This window comes from Cryptomeria japonica, chromosome 2, assembly GCF_030272615.1.
Source record: "Cryptomeria japonica chromosome 2, Sugi_1.0, whole genome shotgun sequence".
NCBI lineage: Eukaryota > Viridiplantae > Streptophyta > Pinopsida > Cupressales > Cupressaceae > Cryptomeria > Cryptomeria japonica.
In genome coordinates this window covers 93,749,974-93,772,163 of record NC_081406.1, presented here as the reverse complement: position 1 = coordinate 93,772,163, position 22,190 = coordinate 93,749,974, and positions in this window count along the sequence as shown.

The window sequence follows — 22,190 nt, the reverse complement described above, 5'->3', positions numbered from 1 at the left end:
CATATCCAATAGAAATATAAAACTTTCCAGACAAATCATTACTTGCCCAAGCCAAAACATCATTCCCCGCCAGGGTGGTGCACTCACGAGACTCAAGAATTTTCTATCTTCCATAGAACCTCCAAGCGACTATTCAGAAGGATTTTTCCAACGAAATCGAGCCACCAACTCTCCATTATGAGCAATCTTATAATGATCAACAATATCCCAACCAACAATAGTGAACATATCAAAAAGGGACTGAAGATGAGGATGAGTAGAAAGGATAGGAGGATAACCGTCCTAGGAATCCAACCCAAAAAGAGCTTGAGACCCTGTATGACAGATCCAAAAGAGCCCATTCTTAACTAACTGAGCCCCCAACTTCAAAGTATTCCAGATCATAGAACCATGACCCTCCATAGGAAAGCGAGGAACATCAAACACATTAACATTTGGAAGATACTTATGGGTGAGAATACGAGCCTAAAGTTGATTCTGACTAGTGCACCAACGCCAATATAACTTAGCAGCAAGATCTTTCTCATTTAAAATAGCAGAACGTAAACCAAGTCCACCCTCATTCTTAGGCCTGCACATCATGTCCCACTTAACAAGGCTCCATTTAGCAATTGACAAAGTACCACTCCAAAGAAATTGCCGAGAGAGGGTATCAAATTCCTTAAGGAAATACATGGGAGCATCTTGAACAAAACATCTGTAAATAGGCAAAGCTTGAATAATAGATTTTAAAAGAGTCAATCTAGCAGTAGTAGATAGCTACTGATGAGTCCAATGATTAACCTTCTGACGCAACTTGTCAAGAAGAATCTGCCAAGAAGACCTGGGGTGTCTTCCAACAGTAAGAAGAATACCCAAATAAACAAAGGGAAGAGACCCAACTTGAAACCACAAAATATCAACAATCCTCCTCTGAATGGCCTGAGGAGTATTAAAGAAGAAGATGGAAGATTTATTTTCATTGACTTTCTGACTAGAAGCAGCAAGGTAAATATCCAAGGTGTGCCAAAAATATTTAGCTTCCCTAATACGAGCCAAACCCATAAGAGTAGCATCATCTACAAATTGGAGATTTGAGATCTGTGGCAAACCATTGCCCCATTGCCAACCATGAATAAGGCCCTGAGAAGCACGAAACTTAAGAAAACGGCCCAGACCCTTAGCCATAATAATGAACAGGTAAGGTGAAAGAGGATCCCCTTGGCGAAGATTACGGGAAACCCCAAAGGCTTTGAAGGTTCACCATTCACAATAACCGAGAAAGACAAAGAAGTAACACAACTCATAGTCCAATTCACCCACTCTATGCTAAAACCAAAGGCTAAAAGAATTTTCTGAAAAAAGCTCCACTTAACTCTATCACAAGCCTTGGCCATATCCAATTTGATGAACATAGATCGCCCCTTTGAGGTCGCCATAGAGTGAATAACCTTAGAAGCCACCACCACACCATCCAGAATTTGTTTACCAGCCACAAAACCCCCTTGTTCCATAGAAATCACAAGAGGAAGACAAGTTTTGAGCCTCTTTGCAATCAGCTTAGTGATAATCTTATATACCACATTACAAAGAGCAATTGGGCAAAAAAACTCAAGTTTATCAGCACCATACTTTTTGGGTATGAGAATCAAGAAAGTAGAATTCAAAGCTTGAAGCATCTGCTTACAACGAAGAGATTCCCAAACCACCTCCAATAAATCCAGATTAATAATATCCCAAAACTCTTGAAAAAATTCAACATGAAAACCATCCGGGCCTGGAGCTTTACCTTTGTTCATTTCAAACACAACATCCTCTAACTCAGGTAATGAGATCGGACGAATGAGAGAGGCATTCATAGCATTGGTCACCAGAGAGGGAATACAGGAAAGAATCAAATTCTCTTCATCCACAGCAAGAGGGGAATCTTCAGTAAAAAGATCAGAGTAGTATTGATGAGCCTCATGAGACATAGCTGACAGAGACGAAATCTGAAGCCCTTACGAGGTAACTAGAGAGGAAATATACCCCTTATTACGACGAGCCTAAACAAAGTGGTGAAAGAAAGTAGAATTCCTATCCCCTTCCTAAAGCCAATCAACCCAAGCCTTTTGTTTCCAAAAAATCTCCTCACGAAGCTCCCACTCATCCACATTGCGCATAGCTTGGGATTCCACTTTTCCAAGAGCATTCGAGAAACCATTATCCTGTTCCTAGCGAATAATCACAACAAGACATTCCAAAGCACTCCTCTTCCTAAACTTAAGATGACCAAAGCATGACATATTCCTTCTCTTAAGGTGATATTTGACATATTGAAGTTTCTTGACGAAGAAATACATAGTTGTGTGAAAAGCAGGGCCTCCCTCTCTCCATCTCTTAGCCACTAAGTCATGCAGTGAAGAGTCCCGAAGACACGTAAGCTGAAATTTAAAAGGAGGATTCTTTGGAGCAGCAAAAGAAGAAGCAAAAAATTTAATAGGCCAGTGATCAGAACCTTTCCAGTCTAGAATTTCGGAAATAGTAAGCAAACCGTCGCCAACCCAAAAACATGAGACAAGAAACCTATCCAACCGTTCATAAATTGCTTCCTCCCCACTCCATCTATTATTCCAATTAAAAAACCCATTAGAGGGATTTGTTGGTTCCCAAAACCACAAATTGGAAATCAAAGGGACTTGCCAAATCCCTAACTAATCCAATCAACCTTGGCCAATGAACAGGAATGGTCAAAGTCCAAATTCCTCTACACTTTAGGCTCCACTAGACCTTAGGTGGGTAAACCCCAATATCCAAAGCATAAAGAGATTTCTTTATAGTGAATTTAAATTATTGAATCTAGTTGTTTACAGGAATGGCAAACTATTTCCTGCAACTATGCTTTATGATAGGCTTTTAACTTATTTTAATCTGAAAAACTTGAGTATAATTGATAACGAACAAAGCTCATAGAAGAGTGTTGTTGGAACCTTGAGTAATTATGAAAGAACAAACCTAATAGAAACTAGTAATATTTTTCTCTTGTGAGGACTTTGTGTAGACCAAAATTTATACACAGAAAACTAACAATTGACCAGTGCCTTATCTGACAATTTACATGTTATTTAATGGACAAATATTTGTGGTCCTTGGAGACAGTTTGAGAAAACTCACAGGTATGCAAGACTATCACTGCAATGACTTCAATGTATGTTATAAGAGCAACAAAAACAATTATGTTATCTATATAACAACAAGTGATAAAACACTACAACAAACCTTATTCAGATTTATCCAAGGGATTTTAACTCATCAACATCATATAACGTGAAATGATCTGAAGATAAAAAATAGTAAATATTGTATATTAATTTCTTCGAACAATGGGTGTACAAAAACTGCAGACTCATAGATACTTCATGATACATTTGCTTGCACAAAATGGTTTATTTATTTCTACAGACCTGCTTTGCATAACACTAATGGTTCCAACAGATCATCTTGAAAAATAACAATTTTCTTGTCATTTTGTCCCTGAATACAAAATGACTCTCTCTCTCTCTCTCTCTCTCTCTCTCTCTCTCTCTCTCTCTCTCTATATATATATATATATATATATATATATATATATGACTCAAAAGAGATGAATGAAAGGACACACCATTACATTAATACAAACTAAAACTAACAGAATCCTGACTATTCCTCTTAAGTGCTATAACTAAAACACATTATAATGGCATAGACTAACTCTTTCCATCCAGCCGCTGACTACATTTCTAAATATGATGAAGATATCTTTCATCTTTATATGTGCAGGCATTGAAGACAATGTCTCCGATCGCTATCTCTGCTATAACAAAACTTTCAACCTGTTCCCCTGTTTCATTCATATCCAATGCATCCGCATGGGCAACGCTAAGGGCTGAACTGAGTAGAGATCTGCATTCACTAATCCACTAGTGTTTATCCTTCATAACCCCTGTATCATCTACCATGCCTAGAAATCCATGATTAACAATCCCTTTACATTCCTCATATTCAATATCCAACTTTGCTTGAATCCTTGACGAGTGTCAATTAGTTTTTTGACCTTATTGATCCTTTTGTCACTCAGTGTCTGATCCTGCAGTAGCATGTTTAACCTATCAAGGATCCTCTTGTGCGACACTGTGTTATCCATGTTTCTCTGGTAGACAGTCCAAAATTCCTCCAGTATCTTCTGTAGATTTTCAAATCGTTTCGACAATAAGACACATGCTGTCACTTATGCTCTGCATTCTTTCCTTCAATTTTTTGTTTTCCTTGTGCAATTATTCGCACTTCTTTTTCAGTTTGGATTCATCCGCTATCTGGGGTACATGTTGGCCCCTACTTCTCAAAAGTTCCTCATACAATGCTTTATACTTTCCTACTTCTTTCATCAACATCTTCATATGTGCTTTGTTTAGTTTTGAAATATCAACTCCCATATCTGCCATGACCATGGGATCAACTTCACAAATCTTCAACTTCATAATGTGTTCAAAAGGCTTGTCCACATCTATGATCTTCGACCTCTTATTTGGGGGATAAAGGGCCCACAAACGCATAGCCTCATCATCTGGATCATATCTTGATCCAATGAAGATATCATTTACGCCATGAATGTCTAACTTGAAGCCCTTCTTCTCTGAATGTAATAGGCTATCAAAAATAAAGGATGCACTAAGATCCCAACCTGGAAAGAGGATAATTCCTACCTCTAATAGTAGTTGTCTTCCCCTTTGAGGGTTCATGCCTTCTACTTCTGCGTCGATATCAGTCTTCAGTCTTCTAAGCATCTCTGCCTCATTTTCTAGTGTTATATTAGGCATTGCTTCTCTTAGCCTTTTTCCTTTGAAATGATACAGGAAGGACTTAAATTCCTTCGATTTGATGAACTTGTCATCAGACAAAAAAGAGGTATTCTCCTCTAACCTAACATCTATGTTTGCATGCATCCTTGCAACAGTTATGTCATGTGCTTCAAGCTCCTCCTCCCTTTCAGGCCTCCTGAATCTTGAAATGACCTCATTTTCACTTGACTTGCTCTCAGCTTCTTCTTCTTCTCCCATCTCCAGCAGTCTTTGTCTATTTTCTTCCAGTTTTTGGTTTAGATCATGAATGATCTGTATAGCCTCCTTAGATTCTTTGCTCTTGAAGATATCACAGGCTTCAACGTGCTCATGAAAATAATCGCCCAAATTTTGCCCTTTTCTGCTTTGGTGGATACAACCCTCCGGGTCATAATTATTTTGGCTTATGTGCTCATAGAGGTTATAATCTTCTATTAACCTCTTGTCAATGATTTCATATGCCCTTGTAGATACAATAGCAAAATCACCAAAATGTAAAGTCTCAGGCAAGAAAACTTGCTTTTGGGCACTCCCAAAATGCATAGCATTTGAGACACTCATTTGCCTTGCAATCTCTAGGTAGGCAATTATGTCGGGTGCAAGCTTCGGTATGACATAAGGAGCTCCTTCAAATCCAAAAACTCTAACATATGTGAATTCCTGGCATACATACTAGTCACTCCAATTGTGATTCACCCTAGTATCTGCATGTTCATGGGGTCTAAGGAATCTTTTGATTTCTTCTGAAAATGATCCATCAAAAGAGACTCCAAAAACTCTGTATAAAGGTTGCACAAAAAATTCCTCAAATTTGATATAGTGAGATCTCATGAACCGAGAATCCCACAATAACACCCATAATTGAACAGATTGCTCTTGTCCATCCTCACCACAAACATTTAGCTTTAATTCCTCAGGCCATAGCCCCCTGAGTCGTCCATAAAACAAGACAATATACATTAACAAAGAGTAAAACTTAAAAGATTTGTCAGGGTTATTATGAAGGCTTAAGAAACCCTCATGCATCTTGTCAACAATATAAGTAGAATAGTCAAATCGTCTCGGCTCATGCATCTGTTGTTGGCATTATAATAGACAAGGAGAGATTGTTGGCATTTCAATAAGGATATTGAGAAGGTTGTTGATGATTATGGATATAACTAATCAAGGATGTTTATTGTCTTAATATTATTATTTTTTCATTGATGTCAAGAAATTGATTTTCTAATTCAGTATGATGTTGCCATATCTTAAGAAGTATGATTTGATGAGTATAAAGATGTCGGTAAAAGACACAGACAAAATGTGATGAATAAGGGGAGGAATAAGTTATTCAATGGGCAACTATTACTGAGTTAGACAATGATGAGATCATGATGTTTAGATTGTTTTGATATCCTACATATGTTGTTAATTGTAAGGTTAATACTATACTATGTTACCGAGCAAAGAACCTAGTTGGTAAACCCTAAGGAACCTAGTCGGTAAACCCTAAGGTTATCGCTATCGGTTAATGAAGGCAGAATGTCTACCGAGTGAATTTTAGTATTTACCGAGTTGCAACCAAGTAGTAACAGAATGCATTGAATGAATAAAAGCATTATTTAGTGAAGGAAGCTGATGACCTGGAACTGATTAAATGATTGGTATGCCATGAATTAAGTTTGTTAAAGAATCTATGGTAAAACCGCAATACCCTAGCACAAGTTCCAAGAAATATATGCAAGTTCCAAGGCGGGGTAAAACATTTTTCAGATTGAAGGATACATTGAACCTGGTCAAGATTGAAGATCTGATGGCTATGATTGATCATGGGAAATGTGATCAAGGAGATTAAGCGGTTGGCAAATTGTTTATAAATAAGGAATTGTTGATAAACAATGCATGCAGGCAAGTGTATGCACAGAGATGCTACATAGTGATTACCAAGCACAAAAGCTTGAAGACCTCTTTGAATAACAGAGTATAGAGCCCAGCAGATGGACAAGATAAAGTTCTATGTCTAGATTGTATTGAGCAAATAAGAATCTGCTTTAGCATTTTAGATGTGAAGTTGCAGATAGACTTTTATTACTGTTATTTTGTGAAGTGACAGAAAATCTCTTAACCGAGTGGACTTAACAGTCTTATTTGTAAAACCCTCTAGCAAGGTGACATTTTGATTGAGTGTTTGAAATCCTTTAACAAGGTCACTTCTAACAAGGTGAAGATCCTAACAGATCTAAGGGAAATCCCTTAATTGGGTCACATCTAGCGATGTGTTTGTAATCTTTAACAAGATTTGCTTTTAACCGAGCATACTCTAGAAGAGTATATTTCTTAGTGGGTCTGAAATCCCATAGTGGTTTTTCCCTATTTGGGTTTCCACGTTAAATCTAGTGTTATGAGTTTTATGATGTTTATATGCTTTTGAGTTTGCATGTTTAGCAGTTTTGGTTATATTACTGAAGTATATGTTACCGAGGTTGAATCTGTTGTTTTTATGGAAGATTAAGGTTGTCTGATTCACCCCCCCCTCTCATCTTATTAGCTTGGCACATGTACTTAACATTAAGTATCAGATCTATCAATTGGTATCAGAGCTTTGGACTCTGGAAGAAAAAGTTTAAAGGTACTTGAGGCAAAGATCCAAAGATGTATAAGAGGGATGCACCGAAGCTGAACAAGTCAAGTTTCTCTACATGGCAGAAAAGGATGAAGTTGCACCTATCAGGAGTTGGAGAATATGTTGTATATTATCTGGATAATGATTTCATTACACCGGGCACCTATCCATTGACAATGGAAGAGATAAAAGAAAAGAAAGAACATATCCAAGCAATGATTGAAATAACATCTGTATTGACGGATTCAGAGTTTAATGATCTAGAAGGCTGCAATGATGCAAAGGCAATGTGGGACAAGCTCATATCTGTGTATGGTGGAGATGAACATGTTCAAAGAGCAAAAGTGGATAGTCTAAGAGGACAACTTGAATCTATGAGGATGAATGAAGGTGAGAACATAACCTAGTACAGTACAAGACTAAAGGAGATTGTCAATCAAATCAAAGGAGCACGTGGAACTATTGAAAAAAAGGATATACCAAGTAAGTTGTTAAGAACCCTTCTACCAGCTTATGCAATCCAAGTCTCTGCAATCAATGAATTGAGGTTTGTACCCAATATGCCAGTTTCTTTAGATGCTACTATTGGTAAGCTACATGCATTTGAGTTAAGTAACTTTGATAACAGTGGGTCTTCGGTAAATAAAGTTGAATCTGCATTTAGTTCTTTTTGTATTGGTGAATCTGATGATTACAATGATAGAATGAGTAAGTACACTAAAGGGGATCATAGTGGAGCAAGTGAAAGATTTCGCAAGAACATGGAAGAAGTACACAAACTATATGAGGAAATCAGAAAGAAAGAAGAGTTTGAAGCACTACTAGCCAGAAGGTTACCGAGAGGCAAAGGTAAGTATAAAGGAAAACTACCTTTGAAATGTTTCAATTGTGATAAGATAGGACATATGGCTTCTAACTATCCTGACAAAGAATCTACTGAAAAGAGAGATTACCGAGATGATAGACAGAAAGATAATCATTACAGAGGACACCGAGACTTCAGAAGAAGAGATAGAAAGTCATGCTTAATAGCCAATGAGGAATCCAATGATGATAAATCAGATGAAACTAATACAAAGGAAGTAGTTTATGTGGCTATCAAAGATGGATCAGATGAAGAAAGGTATGAAGAAAAAGCCCTAATATCTCACATAAATACTAATGATTTTTGGATCATAAATAGTGGATGCTCACATCATATGACAGGTGATAAACACAAGTTTCTTATGTTAGAAGATTATGATGGAGGTTATGTAAGATTTGGTAATGATGCACCATGTCCGGTAAAAGGTAAAGGATCTATAACACTTCTTGACAATGCAAGATGCAATGATGTTTATTGGGTTGAAGGATTGAAATACAGTTTGTTGAGTGTAGCACAACTAAACAATACAAGTTACCGAATAGAATTTCAGAAAGGAATTGTCAAAGTTCATGACAAGCATGGAAAGTTAGATACTACCGGGACACAAACAAAAGTTAACACATTTCACCTTGAATCAACTCAGAACAAGTGTCTATATGCAAAGATAGATGATACTTGGTTATGGCATAAAAGGTTTTGTCATGTAAATTTTGATAATCTGATCAAAAAAAGCAAGAAGCACTGAGTAAGAGGTCTACCGAGTCTTGAGAAACTTGAGAATGCTATGTGCCGAGGATGCCAGATGGGTAAAATGACAAGATCAACCTTTACAAGTAAGTCCTACACTTCTAAGGGAATTTTAGATCTTGTGCACACTGATCTTTGTGGTCCTATGAAAGTTCAAAGTTATTATGGTGATAAATATTTCATATTATTTGTGGATGATTACTCAAGGATGATGTCAGTAATGTTTTTAAAAGAAAAATCAGAAGCTTTTCAAATGTTTAAATGGTACAAGGCAAGAGTTGAAAATGAAACAGGAAGACAACTGAAATATCTTAGATCAGATAGAGGAGGAGAGTTCACATCTGATGAGTTCAACTTATTCTGCAATGATCATGGTATAAAAAGACAAGTCTCTGCACCGAGAACTCCACAACAAAATGGGATAATTGAGAGGAGAAATAGATCTATTGTGGATTGTGCCCGAACCCTGCTGATTGAAAAGAAAGTGCCACAAATGTTTTGGAGAGAAGCAATAAGCACAATAGTTTACACCCTGAACTGAGTACAACTGAAGAAAGGAACTTTGAAAACACCATATGAAATCTGGTATGACAAGAAACCTAATATAAGTTACTTCAAAATCTTTGGAAGTAGATGCTATGTACACAAAGATGATAGAAATGGAAAGTTTGATAAAAAAAGTGAAGAAGGAACATTTCTAGTTTATTCTTTTGGAAGCAAAGCATTTAAATGTCTGATCAAATCATCTAACAAAATAATAGAAAGTGCAAATGTGAAAATTGATGAATTTGCAGAAAGAAATGATGAAGGAAACTTCAAAGAACCAGAATATTATGATGAATTTGTCTATGTTCAACCGACAAGTCTTACCGAGAGAACTACAGATGAAAATGAAGAGAATATCCAGTTACCGAGTGATAAAGAAGATCATACAGAGCCTACCGAGCCTATATTAGCCAAGTATGTCAAAAGACATCATACATCAAGTCAGATTATAGGAGATAAGGATGATCCAGTAATGACAAGGAACAAACTGAGACAGAACACATGTCTGATATCTTAATTTGAACCGAGAATAGTGAAAGAGGCATTCAACAGTGAAGATTGGATAAATGCTATGATAGAAGAGATTGATCAAATCAAGAAGAATGACACATGGACACTGGTCCCAAGACCGAAGGACAAAAATGTAATTGGTACAAAATGGATTTTCAGAAACAAGCTGAATGAAAAAGGTGAGGTCATTTGAAATAAAGCAAGACTAGTTTGCAAAGGTTATGCCCAAGAAGAAGGAATTCACTATGGTGAGACTTTTGCACCTATGGCTAGACTTGAAGGAGTAAGAACATTGTTGGCATATGCTACTTTCAAAAATTTCAAGGTATATCAAGTGGATGTCAAATCTGCATTTCTGAATGGTATATTAGAAGAAGAAGTTTTTATTAAACAACCTGAAGGATTTGTTGAAGACAAGAATAAAGATCAAGTACGTAAATTGAATAAAGCTTTATATGGTCTAAAACAAGCACCTAGAGCATGGTATGAAAGATTGCACTCTTATTTAATCAAGATTGGTTTTATAAGAACAAGTGAAAACAACAATATGTACATGAAGAATGATGAAAATGGAATAGTGATCTCAGCCATATTTGTTGATGATATTATATTTTGTGGAAATGACTCTCTATGCAAGAACTTTGGAAATGAAATGAGCAAAGAATTTGAGATGTCATTAATCGGTGAGATAAAGTATTTTGAAGGTTTACAAATACTGCAAATGAAAGATGAGATTTTCATTACTCAATCCAAGTACATAAAGGAAATCTTAAAGAAATTTGGAATGGAGGATTCAAAACTAGTAAGTACTCCTATGACTACCAACTGTAAATTATCAAATAATGATGAATCTGCATCTGTTGATGAGACACTTTACCGATCCATGATTGGAAAGCTACAATATGTTGTTCACAACAGGCCATATATAGCACATGTAGTAGGTATAGTTGCAAGATTCTCTGCAGATCCTAAGGAAACACACATGACAACAATCAAGAGAATTTTCAGATACTTGAAAGGCACTGAGGATTATGGCTTAGTATATTAGAAAGGAAATGACTTTGATTTAAAAGTTTATACTGATGCTGATTGGGCAGGCAACATTGATGATAGAAAAAGCACAAGTGGAGGAGCTTTCTTTTTAGGAGAAAGACTAGTGAGTTGGCTTAGCAAGAAACAAGGATGTGTTTCACAGTCAACAACAAAAGCTGAATATGTTGCTGCAACATTGAATTGTACCAATATAGCATGGATCAAACAACTGTTGGAAGGTATAAATGAAAAAGTTACCGAGCCAATAACTATATTCTATGACAATACTAGTGCCATTAACATTTCAAAGAATCATGTTATGCACTCTAAGACAAAGCACATCTCTATCAAATATCATTATCTTAGAGAAGAAGCTCAAGAGAAGAAAGTGGTGTTGGAGTATGTTAGCACAAAGGAATAAATAGCAGATATCTTTACCAAGCCATTACCAAGGGACACTTTTGAGTATCTCAGAAGTAAGTTAGGGATCCTACCCCTATCTTCCATTCACTAACCGAGTTCAGTGAACGCATCAATTCGATGACTCTACATAATATCTTTTAGGAGTTGATGTTGATTTACACACTTTAGGATGTTTTCTAAAGGTGTACAGGAAACAATACAGGGAACAGGAATTGAAGACAAAATGCTCTGACCGAGACTAAGTTGACACATAACAGCAGGAAATCACTTCATACAGGAAGAAATTATGTTTTAGTTCTTTACTTTTTGGCATTGTTGTCAAAGGGGGAGAAGACTGAAGAAAAGAGGAGAAGACTAATGTATGGGGGAGAAGACTGATGACAGGGGGAGAGCATTTCAACATTTCAAAATATCACAGCAATCCGAATCAGTTAGGTCAAATCAATTGGTTTTGCCATCAATGCCAAAGGGGGAGATTGTTGGCATTATAATAGACAAGGAGAGATTGTTGGCATTTCAATAAGGATATTGAGAAGGTTGTTGATGATTATGGATATAACTGATCAAGGATGTTTACTATCTTAATATTATTGTTTTGTCATTGATGTCAAGAAATTGATTTTCTAATTCAGTATGATGTTGCCATATCTTAAGAAGTATGTGTTGAAATGTGGTGACTGATCAGCAAAGTACTGTACACTTAGCACGTATCCTTGCCGGGGTCCGGGGCTGGGGCCGGGTAGGGGTTTGGGGGCGGGAGCCCCCGAGAAAAAAAATTTTGGGTATTTTTTTTTGATGAAAACCGACATTGTAATAAAACCCTAAAAAGGCCGACTTCGTTTTTGCCCTAAAAACGCATGTTATAAGCGACTGGGATGCTTAAGGCATTGTAAGGTTGATGTACTATTTTTGCTGGATAATAAGAAAGATTGGATGGCTGTTTATGGTGGACGTAACCCATTTTGGGTGAACCACATTAAATCTCTATGTTATCTGTGTCCTGTTTTATTTCTTTATCTTTTGTATTTAAATCTGCATATAATTGTTAGTTCATATTTGCTTCGGATCTGCTTGAAACCCTAACAATATGATTTGATGAGTATAAAGTTTTCGGTAAAAGACACAAACAAAATGTGATGAATAAGGGGAGGAATAAGTTATTCAATGGGCAACTATTACCGAGTTAGACAATGATGAGATCATGATGTTTAGATTGTTTTGATATCCTACATATGTTGTTAATTGTAAGGTTAATACTATACTATGTTACCAAGCAAAGAACCTAGTCGGTAAACCCTAAGGAACCTAGTCGGTAAACCCTAAGGTTATCGCTATCGGTTAATGAAGGCAGAATGTCTACTGAGTGAAGTTTAGTATATACCGAGTTGCAACCGAGTAGTAACAGAATGCATTGAATGAATAAAAGCATTATTTAATGAAGGAAGCTGATGAGATGGAACTGATTAAATGATTGGTATGCCGTGAATGAAGTTTGTTAAAGAATCTATGGTAAAGGAAAATTGGCAGGAAGATCTATAGCTCAGATTGAACCGCAATACCCTAGCACAAGTTCCAAGAAATGTATGCAAGTTCCAAGGCGGGGTAAAATGTTTTTCAAATCGAAGGATACATCGAACCTGGTCAATATTGGAGATCTGATGGTCAAGATTGATCATGGGAAATGTGATCAAGGAGATTAAGCAGTTGGCAAATTGTTTATAAATAAGGAACTATTGATAAACAATGCATGCGAGCAAGTGTATGCACAGGGATGCTACATAGTGATTACCGAGCACAAAAGCTTGAAGACTTGTTTGAATAACAAAGTATAGAGCCCAGCAGATGGACAAGATAAAGTTCTATGTCTATATTGTATTGAGCAAATAAGAATCTGCTTTAGCATTTTAGATGTGAAGTTGCAGATAGATTTTTATTACTGTTATTTTGTGAAGTGACAGAAAATCTCTTAACCGAGTAGACTTAATAGTCTTATTTGTAAAACCCTCTAGCAAGGTGACATTCTGATTGAGTGTTTGAAATCCTTTAACAAGGTCACTTCTAACAAGGTGAAGATCCTAACAGATCTGAGGGAAATCCCTTAATCGGGTCACATCTAGCAATGTGTTTGTAATCTTTAACAAGATTTGCTTTTAACTGAGCATACTCTAGAAGAGTATATTTCTTAGTGGGTCTGAAATCCCACAGTGGTTTTTCCCTATTTGGGTTTCCACGTTAAATCTTGTGTTATGAGTTTTATGATGTTTATATGCTTTTGAGTTTGCATGTTTAGCAGTTTTGGTTATATTACTGAAGTATATGTTACCGAGGTTGAATCTATTGTTTTAATGGAAGATTAAGGTTGTATGATTCACCCCCCCTCTCATCTTATTAGCTTGGCATCTGTACTTAACATTAAGTATCAGATCTATCATTTGTGTGTCAGTAGCAAGTACCAAAGGCCCTACCCGAGCTACATCCAGAACTTCAACTCCCCCCACTTGTCCGCATGCCATATATGTGCACTGCAAATATTGCCTGACAATGTTGATGTCAAATGGGGGCCCATCTTCATCTGTCAGCTTTCCTTTCTCAGCCTTATGCATGGTCAAATTCCACCCATTGTATACAGTGTCCATCTTTGTATACTCTTCTTCTAGTTTTTCAAAAGACAGAGGCACGTCAGATTCGAGACCAAGACCAAAAACCTCCTGAATGGTGGCCACTGAAAGGCGGATGAATGCTTCACCATTCGACAATTGAATGCATCTTTTTGTGGCATTATAAGCCCTAGCCAATGTTTTCATCAACTAGACATTCACAAAGACGTTAGGAACCACAAGTTTACCCAATCCAGTTATCCATGGGTTTGAGATTGGGGTCGGTTTACTCCTCCTTGAATAATGATACAAGAACAACTCGTGACCTCTAATCATGGTCCAGACATCACCAATCTCCTTGAAATCATCTTCTAACTAGTCATGGATGGGCAGGTTAGCCTTAGATCGCCGGGATTTGGCTCTTGGCGAGCTCATTTGATCAATCTTGTCCTGATTTAATTTCCACCTCTGTGCACCCTCTCCACCTTGGACTTCTTCGAGGTGCTCTCAGAAACCTCAGTGACCTTTCTTTTTCCTTTTGAATTAGAGCCCTCCATGTCTGAATACCTCAACCTTAACTGAAATTCAAAATTTTGTAGCTTAATTTCGCTCCAATCTCTTTGTCTGCTTCAATTTGCTATGCCAATTCCTTATACCAGCTTCTATATATAGATTTAATGCTTTAGGGGTATTTACTCAATTGAAATGATGTTGTAATTGGCCTTGTGTAAGCACCTAGCTATCCGTTGCCTTTATTTAATAATGGTGGGTGGATTCATTAAGCTCATATTTTGAAATGGCTAGTCATCACAACTCCTCCCGATAATTCAATCACTTGGCGCCACTCATCCTTTTCATCGGTCGAGGTCTTACTGATCACTCCATCGGGTATCGATGTAGCTCATTTATTATAATTATGATGGTTATAACTTTCTCGATGGCTTCGCCTTCTGTCTAATCTTCGTCTTTACTTTTATATCTCATCGGTATAGGTCATCCCGATGTACCCTCCTATTCCTCCATGGCATTCTACCCATCGGGTATCGGTATAACTCCAAAGATGCTACTTCGATGGTTTTAGATATCCTGATGAGTCCTCCTTCATGGTCCACATCTAGCTTGCTACATCAGGTCACCTTATTGGCCATCGGGACAACTTACTTTATGTTTCTCCGATGACCCGATGCCGTCGCCTTCACACTTATGTGTCCTTTTATTCCTCTGGTCTATCAACATATATTTCCTCAATGAGATCTCCTTGTTCACACCTATCTTGGTTTTTTCATTAGGTATCGGCATAGCAAAAATGTCCCCTTCGAATGAGGCGATAATATCCCGATGACTTGGTCTTCGATCGATGTAAGTCATCTCGATTAAGTCTCCTTCTTCGTGCCCGACTTGTCCTTCTCATCGCGTATCGGCGTAGCTTAAAACACCTTTCACCGATGGTTTAAGTTATCCCAGTGACTTAGTATTTTCCACCTTTTGGTATTGCCTCATCGGAGTAAGTCATGCCGAAGACACCACCTTTGCCACCTAGCCCATCGGGTATCGAGGTAGCATGAAATGACATTTTCCAATGACCTAATGACATTGCCAACCTCTACTTCGCATTTTCTTTCATCAGTGTAAGTTATACTGATAACCTCATTGGCTATCAACATAACATTTTCTCATACCCCCGATAGTGAATGTTATGCCGATGGAACCCTCCTCCTGCACCTTCTTTTGGTTCTCTTTCGGAATGGTTGGTCTATGTTACGCTGATAGGTTCTTTCATTGTTTTAGCTAGTCGGTCTTGTTGGGGTGACTTACGCCAATAGCTCAAATTTGATAATTGTGTTGAATAAGCTCCTCTTCATATATTATTTACACTTGCAACCCTCCATGGAAACTTCATACATACTAATAGATGGCAAAGTCTATCATATAGGCCCAAAGAATGTCTTTATAAGGATCCAATATGATGAAACTTCCTCATGTAGTCCCTATTCAGTGCCAACCCTTAGCATGCCCCATCGATACTTGTTCAATTTTGAAAATAGGTCACAGTAGGATCCTTTTGATATTGTAACATACTTCCTGCATACTCAATCCAACAATAAATGCTCTTATGATGAAAATGTACATATAAAAACATCAAATAAATAGCACATAATATTTTGCAAAGATATGTACTGACAGGTTTAACATCCACTAAAGAAAGCCCATCCACCTGAAGTAAAAAAAGATCAGAAGAAGGACCCAATCTAGGCAGCCCTCCTCTCTTCTCCACCAGACTCAACATAGAATTAAAATCACCTCCCAAGATCCAAGGAAGATAAGGAGCACAAGAGCATACAAATCTAAGATGTTCCCAAAGTTGGATTTTACCTCAGATATCAATTGGAGCATAAATATTAGTAATAAGAATAGTCCTCCCAGAGTCCAATGTGGAAGCAACCATGGAGATAGAAGAATGACTAGAAATCCACCAAAGGGGAGCAATCTTACGAGGATCCCAAAAAAGAGCCAGACCTCCAGATCTACTGTGAAAGCTAATGCCTTATCCAAATCTGCAAGAACCATGTCATCTTGCAAAGGCTCATCCATGATCACATTTTGACCCTGAACAACATGTGGAACATGCACCACAACAATATCCTGTGAAATGTGGGAATCAAAACCCGAATCCTTATTCAGAACGGAATCCACCAGAATTCCCTCCTCTAAGGCCAATGAATTCAATACCTCAAACCGATTAAGGCCCTCATCAGTTTGCCTATCTTTGAAAGATATGTTTTGCTCACTATTCCTTGCCTGAGATTTAATAGGAACAAATCCTTCCTTATCCTTACCCAAATTAGAAGGAGAGGACCTATTAGAACGGGAATTTTTATTAACCTTAGGACATTGCCGTTGAAGATGTTCATATTCATGACAGAGGCAACAACAAAAAGGCAAGGACTCATAATCAAGTGGCTGAACCCAAGAAGAGGAGCCAAGACAAATTTCAAGAGAATTTGGCAAGGGGTTATTCAAGTCAATTTCCAAACAAATAATAGCATAATAAATTACCTTACGATCAAGGGTTTGTTGAGCAACCATAGCAGGCTTCCCAAGAAGAGCAGAAATCTGCTGCAAAATATCATCCCTCCAAAACTCCAGTGGAAGTCGCGACAGGCGAACCCAAATAGGAACCCTAGAAGGTAATTCCTCAACATAATTAAAACCCATATGCCAGGGTTTGATAAATATCCCCACATGATTATAGAAATAGGGTCCCCCCTCAAATACCCGATTTCGATCAACAAGGTTGGAAAAAGAGACCATAAAGTAGCTATTCACAACGAGCATAATATCCATCTCACCCTCAACCTACCATGATCATCTTATCCAAGCTTCCAAAGCCGACAGAGGAATACAAATGCAAGAAATTTGCAAATGAGAGCATGACGAGTCCAATACGAGACATCATCCATAACTAAATTTGGAGAAATAACTAGAAGCAGACGATCTTGACATCTAGGGAAGCAACCATTAACTTTCTTCATTTTTGAGCCCTCACCCTCATAAAAAGACTCTGGTTTTTGTGCATGCAAACCTGAAGAAGAGCCATGCAGACCCAAAGAAGAACCATTATGGGGCACCTCAGCACCAACTACCACCAGACTGACGGATACCACCTGCGTCGCCATGGACAAAACCACCGATAACCCACACAAAATTTCTCACTCCCCACACCCACAATCAACACACATACCCCAACGCACAACAACACACAGCAACTCACGCACACAAACAACACACACGACAAGAAGCGCGGCTAGGGAAGCCCTGGCGCGCAGGAAGAACTTCGTCCAACAACGCTCATTTCATCGTTCCCCATGTGAATATCTATCGTCATTGTTATTTTTCCTTACCGTGATTCAACCAGGAAGGATATCCTTATGCATTGAATGATAATTTATTATTTAATATTTTAAAGAAAATTTTATTTTTGTGGAAGAATATTTTATCCATATCATTCATAAGCTTTTTTGACATAACATTATTTTTATAACATTGATAAAATATTTACAATTTACAAATTAAAATTTTAATTTTAAATAAATAGATTCAACTAATATTATTTATATATAAAAAGAGATGGACATAGTAATTGTTCATGGTTGTTATATTAAATATATTTTCACAAAACATGTTATGTTGATGAATTTGGTGGTTTTATTTTGAAATTCTTTGTGATAGTATGAAACTTGTTTTAGAACTTTTAATATTAGCTGAATTTAATTATGTAGAGAAAATAAACACACTATAAAAATATATTTATTCAATTAGGAAAAATACACACGTGACAAATATATTTAATTAGGGGATAGATAGTGTAGTTAAATTTCAAGTAAATTAAGTTATTTGATATAAAACATCAACTCAAGAAAATTAGTTGAGAACGTAAATAAAGTTATGATGAAAATAAAGTAAGATTAGACTAGGGATTTTTTCAAAATTGTTGACAAATGAACTTGAACTGATGTGACATTCCAACAACTAAATTGAAATTGAATGGTGTTAGATGTTGAGTCTAGCTTGTGCATTAATGTCTAGGTGGCATGATTTTATTCTTTATAGAAATGTAATATGCCTCCCTTCTTGTATCATGAATGAATTCTAACATTATTTATGGACATAGATTATTTGATGTATCATTCTACAAATGACTATTGATATCATTTTGATATGTTCAAAAAACTTCTTGCAATCTATTATAGGTTTGATTGTTCAATTAGTAATTTACATATCTATCAAATTTATTTACACTTAGTGTCAAACTAAACTTGAATTGGTCATTTTGTAGAAAATTAATAAAAAATAAAAATATTTTGTTCAGAGGAGGAACACTTGGTAAGGTTCAAGTAGTTGGGGAACATGAAGTCGTTCTTCATTGCGTCAAATTTTATGTCTATCCCTTTTTGTTATTGTGGCTATAAAAATATTTGGTGTGAGTTGTCTTTGTGTTAGCTGGCTTAAATTATTCTTTGTCAAGCTAGATGCGAAAGCCAAAGTTGGTTAATTTAGTTTATTATCTTTCTTTCGTTAGAAAAATAATGTGCGTGTGTACATATGTATGCACTAGTAAAATATATTATATATTTGTTAATAAATAAAGTATTAGTTTGTGATATATATAAATATACATACATATAGATAGATACATATATATGCACAAGAATAACATATATGAATTTGATCATCTCATTTATACACACAAATATTTATGTATGAGAGGATAAAATTGATATGTATTAAGTTATGCATGTGTATTTATAATGATTCTATACGTGTGTGTGTAAATATATGTAAGTGAATATGTATATGTATGTGTCTATGTGTGTGATCATAAACCCCAATGGTTTTAATAACCATGGGGACTTTATTTTGTTTTGACAATCAATTGAATTCAAAACTACACAAGTTCCATATGGATAATGATGATAGGGGAGATTTAAATTTAATGTTCATGAGGGTTTAAAATCACTAATAGTAATTAATATTCTTTTGGTTAATGAAATTGCCCACTAGTCTTATTATGTAGCCATATTTGAAGCATGCATCATTTGGCTTTTGGTTTTTGAAATGGTGTTAGTGGTATTATTATTTTTTATATCATCTAGTTTCAAGAGATCTCAACAATTTGGTAATGAAACTTTTTATGTAATTGTATGTTAGAACAGGTCATGAGAATATCAAGTAAGTTCATTTTGTTCATGGTTTAAAATTGCTAAACATGTTCAAAAGGGCATGGAAGAAGTTTTTGTTAGGATAAATGAGGTCTTGTCTTAATTAATTACTTAATGTGGACCTATTCACAAGTTAAGTTAACTTAGGTCCTAGATGTTATGTCTAGAAGTTAGTTATAATGGGGTCATGTATCTCATTTACTTTTAGTTACCTATTCTTAAGTGGTTTTCACATGACATAGGATTAAAACATATGTCAACATCTTTTTTAATCCTACCACTCACCAAGTGTCTATATAAGCAAGGTAATTGTACATTTCTAATATATTCTCATTGATCATCATTTGATCATATTTCATATCTCAATATTCAATAGAGCTCATTATCTTGCATACTCTCTTGTGGGAGGGCATCTTTATTTTTGTAGGTGATCCTAGAGTCTACAAATCCTACAATTTTACCAATATAAATAGGAATTTTATCAAGAAACTAGTTGAAAATGGATAAGGATTTGTCTTGGGATTGCAATAGTATTGTCTTTTTCATATTCTCACTATTAGAGTAAAAAATGCAATCACCTATTGATTATTAATAGGTCCTTATTCAAGTTAGTATGCTTAAGACTACTTAGGTCATGTGTTTTTTTATGTTTCAAGTCATTAGATTAAGACATGGTCATGATCTTATTATATCCTTACGTAGAGTTTATAATATGGTTTATTTATCCTTTATCAAGGATTATTGATTATATATTTTCTAATAGTTATCAATTATTTCATCAATAAAACTCTCAGGATTCGTAGCAAGTCAAATACTTTATGTCTCTTCTATGATGGGTGTTTTAGTTGCAGTGTTTTGGGGGATCATGGGATTCAATCATCAAATAAAATATTCTATTAGAGCTCCAAATTATGAAGTTCTATCATTTTTTGAGAGATTTAACCTTGAGAATTTTAATGATGCATCCTAAAACAAAATATACATCATCACTCTCGTTAGAATACCCCAAAACTCTAAGATTGATTGTCAAATCATCAATGTCAAAGGTAAACAATTGAGGCATTTTTAGGGCTTCATATATAAGGCACAAACATCTATATACTCATATGGATTTGTACAATCACATTGTGTCATACATAATCATCATTAATGTTGCATAGGGCCTACAAAATTTATCATCATCAATACAAATAAAAGTAATAATATGTAGTAACAAAAAATAAAAAATTTATGATTTTTTTGTATAGGAATTTTAATATTTTTTACATTATTTGAATATTGACTAACAATTTCAACCTTTTTAGTGGATATTGGGGTTTAGTGATCTTTCCTAACATTTTTTTAGCCAAACTCAAGGTTCTCTAGGAGCCTATGGTGACATTATTGCACTCACCATTATCCCTATAAGGGCAAGGCCAACCCATGCCGCCTTTGACTGATCTTGTAACCACCACCACTAGAAAATATTGTCAATTGATAACTTTAGCTAGTAGTTCTACTCAAAGAATCACTATTCCACTGCTCCTACCAATCACCCATTTGTCATTGTGATCTTCATATTTTTCTCCATTTGGAAGAAAAATGAGTCTTCATGAAATGACATCTTGACACATCTGATTTGGCTTAAGTGTTTGAATCATCTTTATAGAATCATACATGAACCAAACATATCTAGAAGAAAACTAGCATAGGATATAATATTGATCATATTGTAGGATTGATTTATTCAAATTTTGATCATGATATTATGTGTTATATCAAAGCTTTATTTCTCTTACATATTTTGGACTAAAATTTAAGATATTTTTACAAACCTTCATATCTTTCCATTTCTAGATGATCCTTTGATATATTACCTAATTCCCCTTTATGATGTAGCTAATCTACCTGATGTTGATCAATACTTTTGAGGAGCTTGAATATATTATATGTAATACTTGTTTTGATGCTACAAAGACTTATCTTCTTACTTTTTCTCCTCTTATTGAGATAACATCTTCATCTTTTGTTACTTCCAACCATAATAGAAATGCTACATCTAATGCCCCTATTCATTCAACATAGCAAAAATACCATCTTCTAGCTACAACTACATGGGATTCATATTGACCAAACATTTCATCCTTATTTGTGGAATCTCATGTTGTATATTTGGAGGATTCATTTGATTATATACATATTCTCTTCAATGATATATCGTAATCATTGTTATTCCATCATTAGTATCTCTAGATCTTATTCTTCATTAATAGTCATAAGATTCTATATTGGTATTATTTGATTTTGAAGTGTGGGAATTTGAGTAGTTTT